Source organism: Amblyraja radiata, chromosome 7, assembly GCF_010909765.2.
Source record: "Amblyraja radiata isolate CabotCenter1 chromosome 7, sAmbRad1.1.pri, whole genome shotgun sequence".
In the NCBI taxonomy this organism is placed as follows: Eukaryota; Metazoa; Chordata; class Chondrichthyes; order Rajiformes; family Rajidae; genus Amblyraja; species Amblyraja radiata.
The window spans coordinates 57,115,280-57,130,026 of NC_045962.1; positions in this window are offsets into that span (position 1 = coordinate 57,115,280).

Genomic DNA, 14,747 nt, shown 5'->3' on the forward strand with positions numbered 1-14,747 from the left:
AAGGCGGAGGGGACAGTTCCTTGGGACAGTGAGGAGTTGAAGAGGTTAGTGAGGTAGGGGCAAAGGACGGGGAGGCAGGACTTCAGCAGGGGAGTGGGGAGGGGGTCAAGGGAGCAGGTAGTGGGTTTGGAAGAGCTGATGAGTTTGGAGATTTCAGGAGGGGTGACCGGGTCAAACTGGGAGAGGAGGCAGTGTGGAGGAGGGGTCGGGAGGTCAGTAGAGATGGGGAGAAGAGGGGCCTTGGCAGGTGCTGGAGTAGATGCTGGGGGGTCAGATACAGGGGATAAAGATTGATAAATGATGTTAATTTTATCAGCGAAAAAGTGGAGAAATTAGTTGCAGAGAACCGGAGTAGAGGTAGGGAGAGTGTTGGTCCGAGGCTTGAGGAGGTTGCCCACTGTGGAGAAGAGGGTTCTGGGGTTTTGGCAGGGGTCGGTGAAGATGGTGGAGAGGTAGGCAGACTTGGCAGCAATGAGGGCGTCTTTGTAGGCAGTGAGGTGGAGTTTGTAGGCTTCATGGTGGACTGTGAGAGATGATTTCTTTGTGAGTCGTTCAAGTTGGCGGCCAGTCTGTTTCAACTTACGGAGTGCAGGTGTGTACCAGGGTGAAGAGGTGTTAAAAGTTACGATTTTTGTTTTGAAGGGGGCCAGAGTGTTGAGGGAGGTAGACAAGGTGGAGTTGAGATGGTTTGTGAGATCATCAGGTGAGATGGGGGTTGAGTCCAGGGGGAGAGTGGTGGAGTGCAGGTCAGAGAGATGGTGGGGATCGATGGATTTTAGATTACGGAAAGTGACTTCTCTGAGGAGGCGGAGGGTGGGAGAAGGGATGGTGAACCGTATGAGTTTATGATCAGAGAGGGGAAAGAGGCATGGATGGAGGTCGAGCACCAGTTGATTTGTGGAGCAGACCAGGTCGAGGATGTGTCCTTTATCATGGGTGGGGAAGGTGACATGTTGGGTGAGAGTGAAGTTGTCCAGTAAAATGGTGAATTCAGATGAGAGCTTGCAGGTGGGGGAGTCCATGTGGATATTTAAGTCACCGAGTAGCAGCAGACGTGGAGAGAGAGATGAGGCTAGTGTGAGGAGTTCAGTAAAATCGGAGAGGAAGGAGGGGTTTGGTTTAGGTGGCCGGTAAATTAGGTATCATGAACTATTAGGCTTTAAGAAATTAACCCTTTACATCCCACATGATTTTTACAAGCAATATGGATAAAGTTATTAACTTCCTTTCATGGAATGTGAATGGCTTACATAGAAACATAGAAATTAGGTGCAGGAGTAGGCCATTCGGCCCTTCGAGCCTGCACCGCCATTCAATATGATCATGGCTGATCATCCACTCAGTATCCCGTACCTGCCTTCTCTCCATACCCTCTGATCCCCTTAGCCACAAGGGCCACATCTAACTCCCTCTTAAATATAGCCAATGAACTGGCCTCGACTACCCTCTGTGGCAGGGAGTTCCAGAGATTCACCACTCTCTGTGTGAAAAAAGTTCTTCTCATGACTGAATGGGCTTGAACTATCCCATTCAGAGGAATTTTTTTTTCTAAATTCTTCGCAGACTAAATGATCAGATTATTTTTGTTCAGGAAACTCATGTAAGGCAAGATGACAATCAACAATTTTTCACGTTTTGGACAGCAGTTTCATTCAGATTCACAGGCTAAGGTGAAAGGAGTCTCTATTTTTATTGACTCCTCAATTCCGTTTGTTCATTATGAAACAATTTCTGATCCATATGGTAGATTTTTGGTGATTACTGGTGTTCTTTATAAGCAAAAAGTTGCTATGGTGAATGTTTACGCACCAAATATTGATCACCCTGAGTTTTTTAAACAGTTAATTGCATCCTTTCCTAATTTAAATGAACACTTTTTAATAATGGGTGGAGATTTCAACTGCTGTCTGAACCCCTTGATAGACAGATCTACATCTGATCATGTGCTTCCAAATAAATCAGCTAGTTTTATCAATTATATTTTGCTTGACTCTGGAATGTTAGAAGTTTGGAGATTCTTACACCCAAATGACAAAGAATTTTCTTTTTTTTCTCATGTATATCATAGTTATTCTAGGATTGACTACTTTATAATAGATTCTCGGCTAGCTTCATCGGTCACTGCATGTGAGTATGATGCAATTGCTATTTCTGATCACGCACCATTGAAGCTATCAATCAAACTACCTGATTCCAAGTTAAGTGCTAAACAATGGCGATTTAATGCTACTTAGCTTCAAGACAAACTTTATTACTTTTATTAAAGATCAGATTGCTTTTTACTTCTTGACAAACTCTACTGAAGAAATATCCAATGGTGTAGTCTGGGATGCTTTTAAGGCATATATTCGTGGACAAATTATTTCATACTCCGCAGGATTAAAAAAACAAACCCGAAAAGAAATACGTACATTGGCTGACGAGATTAAAGAAATTGATAAAAAATATTCAAAAGCTCCTAGTTTAGAGCTCTATAAGAATAGAGTTGAACTTCAATTGAGATATGATTTGTTATTAGTATCACCGATTGAGAACCAGTTATTAAAACCAAAAGTCAATTTTATATACATGGCAAAAAATCTGGTAAATTACTCGCTAATCAGTTGAAAGTGGTGTCGGCCAAACGTCAGATTACTAAAGTGAGTAAACGGGATGGTACACTAACTGTAGACCATGACGAAATTAATAAATCCTTTCAGGAATTTTATACCTCCCTATACCAATCAGAATTTCCTACTGATTCCAATATAATGCATGAGTTTTTTTTAAACGGAACTTGCCAAATTTACTACATAATGTGTCTCTGTTGTTAGATGAACCCATCACGGAAGAAGAAATACAGAAAGCAATGCTTTCAATGAATTCTGGTAAAGCTCCCGGTTTAGATGGGTTTACAGTAGAATTTTTAAAGTATTTTTCAAGTTTATTGTCTCCCTGGCTATCCAAGGTTTTTAAAGAAGCCTTTTTAAGGAATAGATTATCACAATCTTTTTATGAAGCATCTATTTCTTTAATTCTTAAAAAAGATAAAGACCCGACTGAAGTGACATCATATAGACCTATATCACTGTTAAATGTAGATTCCAAAATTCTTTCCAAAATATTAGCTATGAGCTTTTACCGCAAATTATCTCTGAAGATCAGACAGGTTTTATTAAAAATCGTTACTCATACTTTAACGTTAGGATATTAATGAATATTGTATATACAGCGTCAAATAAAACCCCAGAATGTGTCATTTCACTTGATGCTGAGAAGGCGTTTGACAGAGTAGTATGGGAATACTTATTCAATACACTAGAAAAATTTAAGATTGGTCCAAAATGTATATCTTGGATCAAGCTGATATATCATATACCTCAGGCTTCTGTACTTACTAATAATCAGAGATCCCCTTTATTCAGGCTCTTTCGAGGTACTAGACAGGGCTGTCCTTTAAGTCCTTTACTGTTTGATATTGCTTTGGAACCTTTGGCCACCGCTATTAAGGAATCCCCTAATATTTTTGGTATTGTCCGTGGGAATAAGACACATAAGTTATCTCTTTATGCAGATGATCTGTTATTATTTATTTCTAATCCTGAGAAATCTATTCTGGCAATAGTAGTATTATTTAATCAATTTAGTAGTTTCTCTGGTTATAAACTAAATCTTAGTAAAGAGTGAGCTTTTTCCATTAAATAATCTAGTTTCGAATTATGGACAGTTTCCACTTAGATTGACTACCGAAAGTTTTACTTATCTAGATATTAAGATTACCAAGAAACCCAAGGATTTATTTAAAGCTAATTTTATGCCTTTAAATGACCATATCAAACAACAGTTTACTAAATGGTCACCAATGTCCTTATCTTTAATCGGCTGAATCAATGCTACAGAAATTTTCATTTTACCTAAATTTTCGTATTTATTTCAGACGATACCAATTTTTATTGCCAAATCTTTCTTTGATATTATTGATTCCAAAATTTCTTCATATATATGGCAGAATAAAAATTCCGGACTAAGTAAAAAATACTTACAGAAATCAAAAAAAGATGGTGGTTTGGTATTGCCAAACCTAGATTCTACTATTGGGCAGTCAATGTTCGTTATCTAACATTTTGGACAAATGATTTAGAAGATACCCAATGCCCATGTTGAATAAATCTTGAATGTGATTCCTTACAAAGGCTATCGTTGGCTTATATTCTAGGGGCCTCGTTACCTTTTACAATTACGAGATTGAATAAATATACGACTAACCCAATAATAAGACATACGTTTGGAATATGGTTTCAATTTCGTAAGTTTTTTTGGACTAAATGATTTTATCTTATCGAGTCCTATCTTATCTAATTTTCTCTTCCAACCTTCTAGTACTGATCAAGCCTTTCTGTTATGGAAGAGGAAGGGATTAGTAGCTTTCCGTGATTTGTTTTTGGATGGTTGTTTTATGTCTTTCGAACAACTCTAGAATAAATATAATTTACCTAATTCACACTTTTTTAGATATTTACAAATTAGACTTTTTTTGAAGGCTACTCTACCCTTTTTTTCCGCTACCACATCACACCGAAATTTTTGGAAACTTTTTTTACATTTGAACCCTTATCAGAAAGGATTAATAACGACTATTTATGAGTTGATTTTGAAATTACAAATAGATATATTTGATAAAATTAAGAATGACTGGGAAAGAGAACTCCAAATTTCTTTATCTATAGAGAAATGGGAGAGGATTCTTCAATTAGTCAATACCTCTTCAATGTGTGCAAGACACGCTCTGATACAATTCAAGGTGGTTCACAGAGTTCATATGTCAAAAGATAAGTTAGCTCGTTTAGATGGTCATATAAATCCTACCTGTGACAGATGTAACTTTGAAGTGGCCTCACTGACCCATATGTTTTGGTCCTGCCCACTTTTGGAAAAATATTGGAAATACATTTTTGATACTATTTCTGTAGTCTTAGGTATTGATTTACAACCTCATCATATTGCTGCAATTTTTGGGCTACCAATGTTAGATTCTATTCATTTGTCCCACTCCGCCCATCGGTTGATTGCTTTTACCACATTAATCGCCAGAAGATCTATTTTATTTAAATGGAAAGACTCCAACCCTCCGACCACACTCCATTGGTACTCTGAAACGATATCATGTTTAAATTTAGACAAAATCAGGAGTGACATTGTTGAACCCTTGGTTAAATTTGATAAGACTTAGGGAAAATGTATTCAACACTTTCACACAACATAAATTGTTCCCTCTCTAACCGTTATAAAAACTATTTTACCTCTATATGGTGGAACGGACTTGACGACAAACAGACTTAAATTGTTGAAATTCTCAGCTCAGATTTTGTTTTGCTTTTTTTTTCTCTTTAGTTTAGAGGGGTTTTGTTTCTTCCTTTTTTCCTTTTTTTTGCTTTTTATCTTTGTGTTTTTTTTCTACATATATAAGTTTTCTTTTAAACATTTAACTATATTTACATAGAGATCGGGAGGTTTATATTCAATGTGTATTTTGACACTGGCTCATATTTAGGCTATACCTGTTATTAATGTAATCTTTATGCTTTGTTTTTTTTTGTTTTTTTTTTGTTTTTTGGGGAAAAAAACGAATAATTAGATTTTTTTTTTAAAGAAAGGTTACAATTTAATGGAACTTTTGGAAACTTATAGTCAAACTGTCTGGACTTTAATATGATTCTTGCAAAGCAATTGAAATTGCATAACCTTTTCTGAAAGTGTGCTATACCCAGCAATGACTCCTCTAATTCAGAATCTTGGAACATTCGGGACAAATACTCATGACAGATCTAACAATTAAGACCACTAGTTCAACCTAGCTGGGAAGTAATGGACTTTACTCAATCAAATCTAAACAGGATAAAGATGTTTCCACCTCAGGGAAGATTTGAAAAAATCTCCACACTGAGTGTACAGCTAAACTCAGACTGTTTTATATACCATGGATTATGCCATCACATAAGGAGACAAGGAAAATGTAAGTCATTCTGGCATGTAATGGATGTGAATCCTGCTTATGGGAATAACTTGCAGTTATTAATCATCAGGTCTCTCATGAATATTACCATACATCATGGATACATATGAAAGTTAGCAACTGGTAAAACCATTTATTTCACTCTTCATTTACTGTTATTTCCATTTACTTTTTGAGACTGTTTCTTCGTGGTTACTTAATCAGATAAATCTATATTTAGATCCTAAGGTTTGTGTTCTGTTAAAAACTAACAGCAGATGATGTATCTTTAGAATCAATTGTGCTCATATGCACATCTGTTGAAGTAATTGATTGATGGAAAGATATAGTATGGAAACAGGCCCTTCAGCCCTCCGAGTACTCACTGACCGTTGATCACCCATTCACACTAGGTCAATGTTATCCTACTTTCACATCCTCTCCCAACATGCTCGGGGTAATTTACAGAGGCCGATTAACCTACAAACCCAAACGTTTTTTAGATGTGTGAGGAAACTGGGGCACCTGATAGAAACACATGTGGTCACAGGGAGAATATGCAAACTCCACACAGGCAGCATCTGAGGTTAGGATCGAACCCAGGCCTCTGAAGCTGTGAGGCAGCAGCTCTACCAGCTGCGCAAACTGTGCAAGCCAATTATTTAAAACAGAAAAATGTCACAAAGCTTTAGATAGTAATCACAGTTCTACCTTCGCATTTTGCCTATGGCTAATCAGCAGGGCAATAGAGGACCTTTAAGTGACTATAATAGGTGTTCATCAAGTTCCAGACCTCTGCATCAGAGCACAGCAGCTTAGAGGTATAGAACAAGTTGTAAGTAAGATAAGGATAAGCATGCTCTTCCCCAGCGAACAACCACGGCCGACCGAGAATGAGAATGGACCCGGGAACTGTCAGGAACAAGACCCAGCGGCCACTGAGACCGAAGAACTGGTCGCTGCCTACAGGGGGAAGCTCGGAAGCCCCGAAGACTGGAGAGTCGAGGAGGGAGCCGTTGGCAACGATGGACTCGTGGAGTGGGCCGGTATGAGAGGGACTGGAATATTGCCTCCAACTCCTTCAAGGTCGGCTACAGGAGGTGCCCCTGTGATACAGAGATGGCCGGGTGAGGAAAGGGATGTTGGGTCTAGGGCCTGCAGCAGCCTGGGCTTACCTGGACTTACCTGGATAAGGGCTTATATGGATCAGGGGTGCCTCAGTACTTCGAACATGTGGACTGGACCTGGACTTTGGACTTTTTCTTTGTAAACTGCACCAAAATAAGGAGACTATGCATTTGTGGGTTGTGCAAAAGAATTTCACTGTGCTGTGCATATGTGACAATAAAGAACCATTGAACCATTGGTATTTCAGAAAGTTCTGAGCTGATGGGGTGGATACAATTTTTATCTGGACCCATTGGTTTGTACCAGCTGTGTATCAGCTGATCTTTCACAACCCAATAAAAAGATAATCACAACTACGTGGTTTGACTTTTCTAATTTACAATAATGTTTTAATTAATTTAAATCAATTTGAGTGTTGTGAATATTTATTTATTTTGATAAATATATTTTTTAATATTTATTATAATGATTCACATTCACATATTTCAATTATTTCTAAATATCAGATACATTAAGAAACTGTAAAAGTTGTTCCAACAATGATCTGTCAGAAGGCCATTTAGGAGGTCCATGGGTTGAGATTTTCCTCCTGTTACCTGCAGCCTATTTGTTATACACCAGTACTTAACAGACCATGTCTTGAGCCAAGTGCAAGAAGTAACCTAGAGGTGTTAACCAGAACAAACATGGAGGAAAAATTGCAATTCCATCAAGATTTCATCATAGTATTTAAGTAAGGTGTTCTAATTTGGTTTGTCATTCTCCAATTGCATTAAAAAATGTCTTGAATAGGTTTTGGAAGTGTTCATTATGTGTGGACTATGTTGAATCAAAAGTGCAAATGGAATTAACTGAAAGATATATCGTTGATGAATTGTTTCATACACTGGGAGTAAGAATTGTGTGGTGCTTCTGATAATAATTACTTATTCAGCATTGATGTAGCTGATGCATATCTGTTATCACTTTTCATTTGCAACATCAAAAGAATTGCCAAAAAAATGGAGTCACTGCAAATGCCAATAACGTCCTCTGGCATTGTTTGCAAACTTCTGTGCCAGGGGTGAAGAATATACCCTGATACGTATTGGATCCCTTGCACATTGAATTATGATCTTACACTGAGAACATATGTAGAAAAGAATATTATCTCAGCAAAACTGGATCATCTTAGCAACGTGCATGTGACTGAATCAAGGAAAATACGAATGCAATGGATAAAAGGGTTTACATAGGTCACCACGTCTTTCAGGCTGTTTCCAAGGTATTTATCAGAAATACAAAAGAGAAATATTATTTTGCTCCTTTGTGTAAATTTAGAGTATTAACTTTATTAGAACATAATGTCAGATGTTTTGAAAAGAAATCCTAAACCCTAAATTATGTACCCATGTATGTTGAAAGGCTGGAGACATGAAAGACTGCAGATGGTGGAACCTGAAGCACAAACATAAACTGTTGGAGGAACTCAGTGGGTCAGCCAGCATCTGTGGAGGGATATGTGTAGTCGATGTTTAGGTCCCTGGCATTTCTCTGGAGTGAGGAAAAGGAAGCATCTCGACCCAAAACGTTGCCCGACCCATTATTTCTGCAAATAGTTTGTATATTGAAAAGCTGTGATGTTGCTGTGAATTACTCTCTTCAGAATTGCCAGAAAGTGTTGGAAGCTATTTCAGACACATTTTTATTGTAAATTGTTCTTTTCTCTTCCCTTCCAAATTTAAATTTCCAATTACAATTTAAATTTAAATTTACCATTGGCTATAAGGGCCGAATGGCTTAGTCCTGCACCTATTGTCTAAATTATAAAAATGTGTTTTTTTTTTCAAAGGGCGGCTTTAGCTCACAGTATTTGAATTAGAAGAGCCAAGTTAAATCCAATACCAAACACATGAAGGGTCTCGACCCGAAACGTCACCTATTCCTTCTCTCCAGAGTTGCTGCCTGTCCTGCTGAGTTACTCCAGCTTTTTGTGTCTATCTTCGGTTTAAACCAGCATCTGCAATTCCTTCTTACACATGTCGAGATCACAGCTTAATAACATATGCTGGGTCCACACAGCCAGCCTTTGTATTCAGCACAAAGTGTATTATACAAAGTGTATTATACAAGTGTATTATACAATCAGGTTAAAAGCATCACGGTCAAGAAATGGTAAAATGTATCTGAATGATGTCCTTATGGTCTCAGGTATGTTTTTGTTATTTTTATGATGCACTCTTTACTCTGTAAAAACATACTCATTTTGTGAATATACACAGAAATTGTTCCAGATACTTCAAAAGACAACCTACTGCTGGGAAATTCACTGCCCAAGGCATTGTAGCCTTAGATGCCCTATTACTACAGAATATACAATGGAAATCAAGTAAACCTGGGTCCAGACCTGGGGAGCCAAAAGGGAGTTAGGGATTTAGGAATGAGGGCTGAGACCCTTCATCGGCTTAAAAGGTTAGAATAGTTAATAGCCATGGATTATAATGGGTATGGTAGGTAGCTGGAGGCAATTAAAAGTCAGAGGAATGGGTTCAACCATCAGGGTGTAAATGCTAGAAGGGGAGTATGATCAGTATGGTACTGTAACATCATATGTCAGCTTTTGTGAGGATAGTTGCATTCCAACTAGGACCCAGACCTGGTTCAACAACAACAAGCCCTGGTTTACAGCAGCACTCAGACAGCTCTGCCAGTCTAAAGAGGAGGCCAACAGGAGCAGGGATGTAGATCTCTACAGGCAGGCAAAGTAAAAGTTGGGAGAGGAATCAGAGCTGCCAAGGAAAGGTACTCTGGGGAACAAGTTCTCAGCTTGTGACTCTTCTTTAGTTTGGAAGGGCTTGCAAGGAATCACCAGCAACAAGAGGAAAGCCCCCCGCTCTTTGGACAATCATCAGCTGACCAATTACCTGAACGGGTTCTGCTGCCGGTTCGATAAACAGAAACTTAACCATGGGTAACCCCTCCCCCTTTCCCCAACCAACACTTCAAACCTACCAACAGCTTGACTCCAGTCTGCAAAAACGAGACACTTTCCCACTCACCCCTCTCCAAACACCACTTAACACCCACTTACAGCCTGACCGCAAAAGACTTGGGCCTTGTCCACTACCCACCCCCTCCATGCTGCCCAACAACAATCTCGCCACTTATCCATCACCAACAATAGAAATTGAAGTGGTGGAGAGGCTGTTCAGAAGACAGAAAAGCCAGAAATCTCCAGGACCGGTCAATGTTTCCCCCTCTACTCTCAAGCTCTGTGCTGAATAACTGGCACCAGTCTACACAGACATTTTCAACCAGTCCCTGCAAACCTGTACTGTCCCTGCCTGCTTCAAAGTCTCCACTATTGTCCCTTTACCCAAAAAGACAAGGATTTTATGTAATCTTAATGACTGCAGGCCTGTCGCACTGAACTCTGTAGTCATGAAGGCCCTTGAAAGACATGCTGGCCATCTTAAAAATATTGCTAACCCCCTGCTGGACCCTCTGCAGTTTGCATACTGGGCCAATAGATCTGTGGATGATGCAGTCAACCTGGGGCTGCACTTCATCCTCCAGCTCCTAGACTGCCAGGGGACCTTTACGAGGATATTGTTTGTTGATTTTAGCTCTACATTCAACACCATTGTGCCAGAGCTACTACACTCCAAACTCTCCAAGTTGACTGTGCCTGAACCCCTCTGTCGGTGGATCACCAGCTTCCTGACAGACAGGAAGCAGCATTTGAGGCTGGGACAGCACACCTCAAACCCGCAGACCCTCAGCATAGGAGCACCGCAAGGTTGCGTACCCTCACCTCTCCTCTACTATCTCTACACCAGTGACTGCATCACCACAGGCTCCTCTGTCAAGCTTCTCAAGTTTGCGGATGACACAACCCTGATTGGACTGTTCCAGGATGGGGAGGAATCTGCCTGTAGACAGGAAGTGACACAGCTGGCGTCCTGGTGCTGTCGCAACAACCTGGAGCTCAATACTCTTAAGACAGTGGAATTGATTGTGGACTTTAGGAGAGCTCACCCCACTGACCACCAACAACACCCCAGTCACATCTGTGGAGTCTTTTAAGTTCCTGGGAACCATCATCTTCAAGGACCTTAAATGGGGGGCCACCATCGACTCCACAGTCAAAAAGGCACAACAGAGGATGTACTTCCTGCGGCAGCTGAGGAAACACAATCTGCCACAGGTCCAATTTTATACGGCCATTGTGGAGTCTGTCCTCACCTTCTCCATCATGGTCTGGTTTAGCTCAGTCACTAAGCATGACATCCGGAGGCTGCAGTAATCGTCCGATTAGCTGAGAAGGTTGTTGGCTGCAACCTTCCCTCCATTGACGAACTGTACACTGCAAGGGCCAGGAAGCGAGCGGGTAAGATCATCTCTGACTCCTCTCACCCTGGCCACAAACTCTTTGAATTGCTTCCTTCTGGAAGGCGAATCCGGACTGTCAAAGCTGCCACAGCCAGACATAAAAATAGCTTTTTTCCACGAGTAGTAGCTCTACTCAATAACCAAAAGTCTGTAGCCTCCTTTTGCTTTGGCATTTTATTTAATTCAAATGTTTAATCGATAATGTTTTATTATTAATGTTTAATGTTCTATTTGTCATTCTTAATTGTCACTATGTCATGCTGTCACTTGCGAGCGGAGCACCAAGGCAAATTCCTTGTATGTGAACATACTTGGCCAATAAACTTATTCAATTCAATTCAGATCAGTGTATGAGACAAGAGTCAGTGGGTGCAGTGAGCCCAGGAGAGGGAAGGAGTGTCTATTGGAATGGTGGAAGAATGATGGGACAACCACGTATGTTAATTACTTTGAAGGGACTCGTATAAGGAACTTCCCAGGCTCTGTGTTGGGAATTTGTCAGGTACTCTACAGTTCAGTTCAGTTTAGTTTATTGCCACATGATTCAAATACCTGGCTCTATTACTGTACCCATGGAAGGAATAGGTTGCTCTTGCAGGGATAAAAACTATGGAAGTAGTGTCCATGAGTGGTGCTTGTCCAGTCTTCTCCATGTGGTAATGTTAGATGCCCCATTTGGGAAATCCCAAAAGGAAAATTGTGTAATTCGTGCTATATCCTCGATGCATTTATTATTTTAAATTTCTACTGAGATTGAATTGCATATACAAAATGACAAGGTTGTTTTCAGCAAATAGACTGAATTAATTTTTCAAAATCAGCTCTATGTCCACTATTTAGTAGATTAATACATTTAGTGGTTATCTCACTGTGGTTAATATATTTTGAAATAAGAGTCCTGTTTTCTTTTGCGTAGGAAACAACTGCAGGTGCTGGTTTAAATCGAAGGTAGACACAAAATGCTGGAGTAACTCAGCGGGTCAGGCAGCATCTCTGGAGAGAAGGAATGGGTAACGTTTCGGGTCGAGATCCTTCTTCAGACTGACCTTATTTAAAAATAAAATGGTGTGTGATATTAAGGTCCGGTGGTCCTCTGTGGGGCCATGGTCCAAGGATAAGTAGGAGGTGTCTGAGAGTTGTCTCCTGGCCTGGGCCTGGTAGAGGTCAGCACATCATACTACCATGGTACCTCCCTTGTCGGCGGATTTGATTATCCCGTCGGAGTTGCTGCAGAGTGAGTGGAGGGCTGTACGTACAGGGGGGAAGAGGTTCGAGTAAGTAAGGGGAGTGGAAAAGTTGAGGTGGTTGATGTCCCGCCGGCAGTTGGAAATGAAAAGGTCTAAAGAAGGTAGAGAGCCATTCGGGGAAGTCTAAGAGGAGGGGGTCTGGTGGAGATGGGAGACAGGGTCATCACTGGATGGTGAGGACTCCTTCCCATAGAAAAAGACATGGAGGCGGAGGCGACGGAAGAAGTTCTTTACATCGTGGCGGACCTGGAACTCGTTGAGGTGGGGGCGGAGGGGAACAAAGGTGAGGCCTCTGCTGAGGACAGACCGTTCCATATCAGAAAGGGGGAGGTCAGAGCGGATGGTGAACACACGGCAATGGTGGGGGGTCAGAGGAAGGCAGGTGAGTAGATGGAGGCTGAGGTGATGTCTGGTGGGTGTTCAGAGAGGAGGGGGGCATGAGGACTATTGTATGGGTGGGGAGTAGCTGGGGCCACCTGGTTAAAAGGGGAAGGGGACGAACCAGTGGAACCCCCACTAAGGTTCCCTGTCAGAGGTGGGGGGGGGGGAGCAGTAGGACCAGCACAGTCAGACCACATGGTGTGGGAGTCTGCATCATGGAGACTGTGGGCCTGGTGCTGAGCCTGGAACTCGGGTAAGGCGACGGCTGCAGCCCACAGGTGGCCGGTGGAGTGGCGAGGGTCGGTGGTCTGTTTTCTTTTATCTTTACTTTGTAAATGCTAGTAATATAGTTTCAAGGTGAAACATATCATTACTTCTTACTCTGTTTTACTTTACTAACTTCATAATTTTAATATTATTTTACACCAGTATCATTCTTGAAGGGGCATTGAATTTTAAAATTAGAATTATTTGCCTAATGATTAATTTAAAATATGTATATCGAATCAATAGACTACAAATCAATATACCTTTCACATATTTTACCAATGAATCTGGTGCATAATTTAGTAATATAAATAAGATTCAAAACCTGAAATTAGGCTTTCTAGAAATCTTATAATAAAATAAACATATTTGTATTATTTTTGATCAATAGCAACTCGTACTATCAAATGGCAACGTGCATTCAGTTTCTACTTCCATAACGAGATACCAAAACCTAAACTTGAAATGTTTGCCAACAAATATATTTAATTATAAAATCATGTAAAAGGTATAAATTAGCAAGGATAATGCAATTAATATTTAATCTAAAGGCTTCACACAGTCCTCGGTCTCACATAATGAGGCAAGGAAAGAATATTTGCCTGTGGTTATAAAATGACCATTCAAAATTAATAGAAAACACTGAAAATAACAGAATTGAAACAGCAGTTGTTCTGGTAATTAAATAGAAAGAAATGAGGGAAGTGGAAAAACATATTAATCATGTATAAAATTTTAGGATGTGGGGCACATCTTTAATTTTCACATGCATTCTCCATCTGATCTACATTTTCTGACAAGTTACTGAATGGAAACAGGACATTTTAGAAGCAAAGGAAATTTAGAGTGTAAGGAGACCCTTGCTTCCAACTTTTAAAATATCTCAATAGGGATTTAAACTGATGGCTTCGGGGAAATTTGCCAAATCTTTACCGAGCATACACAGTGTTACTTTATTCCATAATAATGGTACTAGAATTGTGTCAATTGATATATCAGTATCTTGTTATTATTTTCAGTAATGGACATTAAAATTGATAATTGGGAGTGTAGAATATAGAGTGTAGAATCTGAAGAAGGGCCTCAACCTGAACGTCTCCCGTTCCTTCTCTCCAGAGATGCTGCCTGTTCCGTTGAGTTACTCCAGCTTTTTGTGTCTTTCTTCAGAATATCTTTCTGTTGTATTTCACCAAATGTTCTGAATAATTATCTTTGTAATTGTCATTTAATGATCATATTTCTTTAAACAGACATAAACTCCTTGTAAGATTATGAATAAATAATCATTTTAATTTCACTTCTGATAAAACTAGAAAATGGAGTAAGAATCCCAGCCCACAGACACAGAAAATACTGTATAGAGAATTACTGCGAAATTTCTG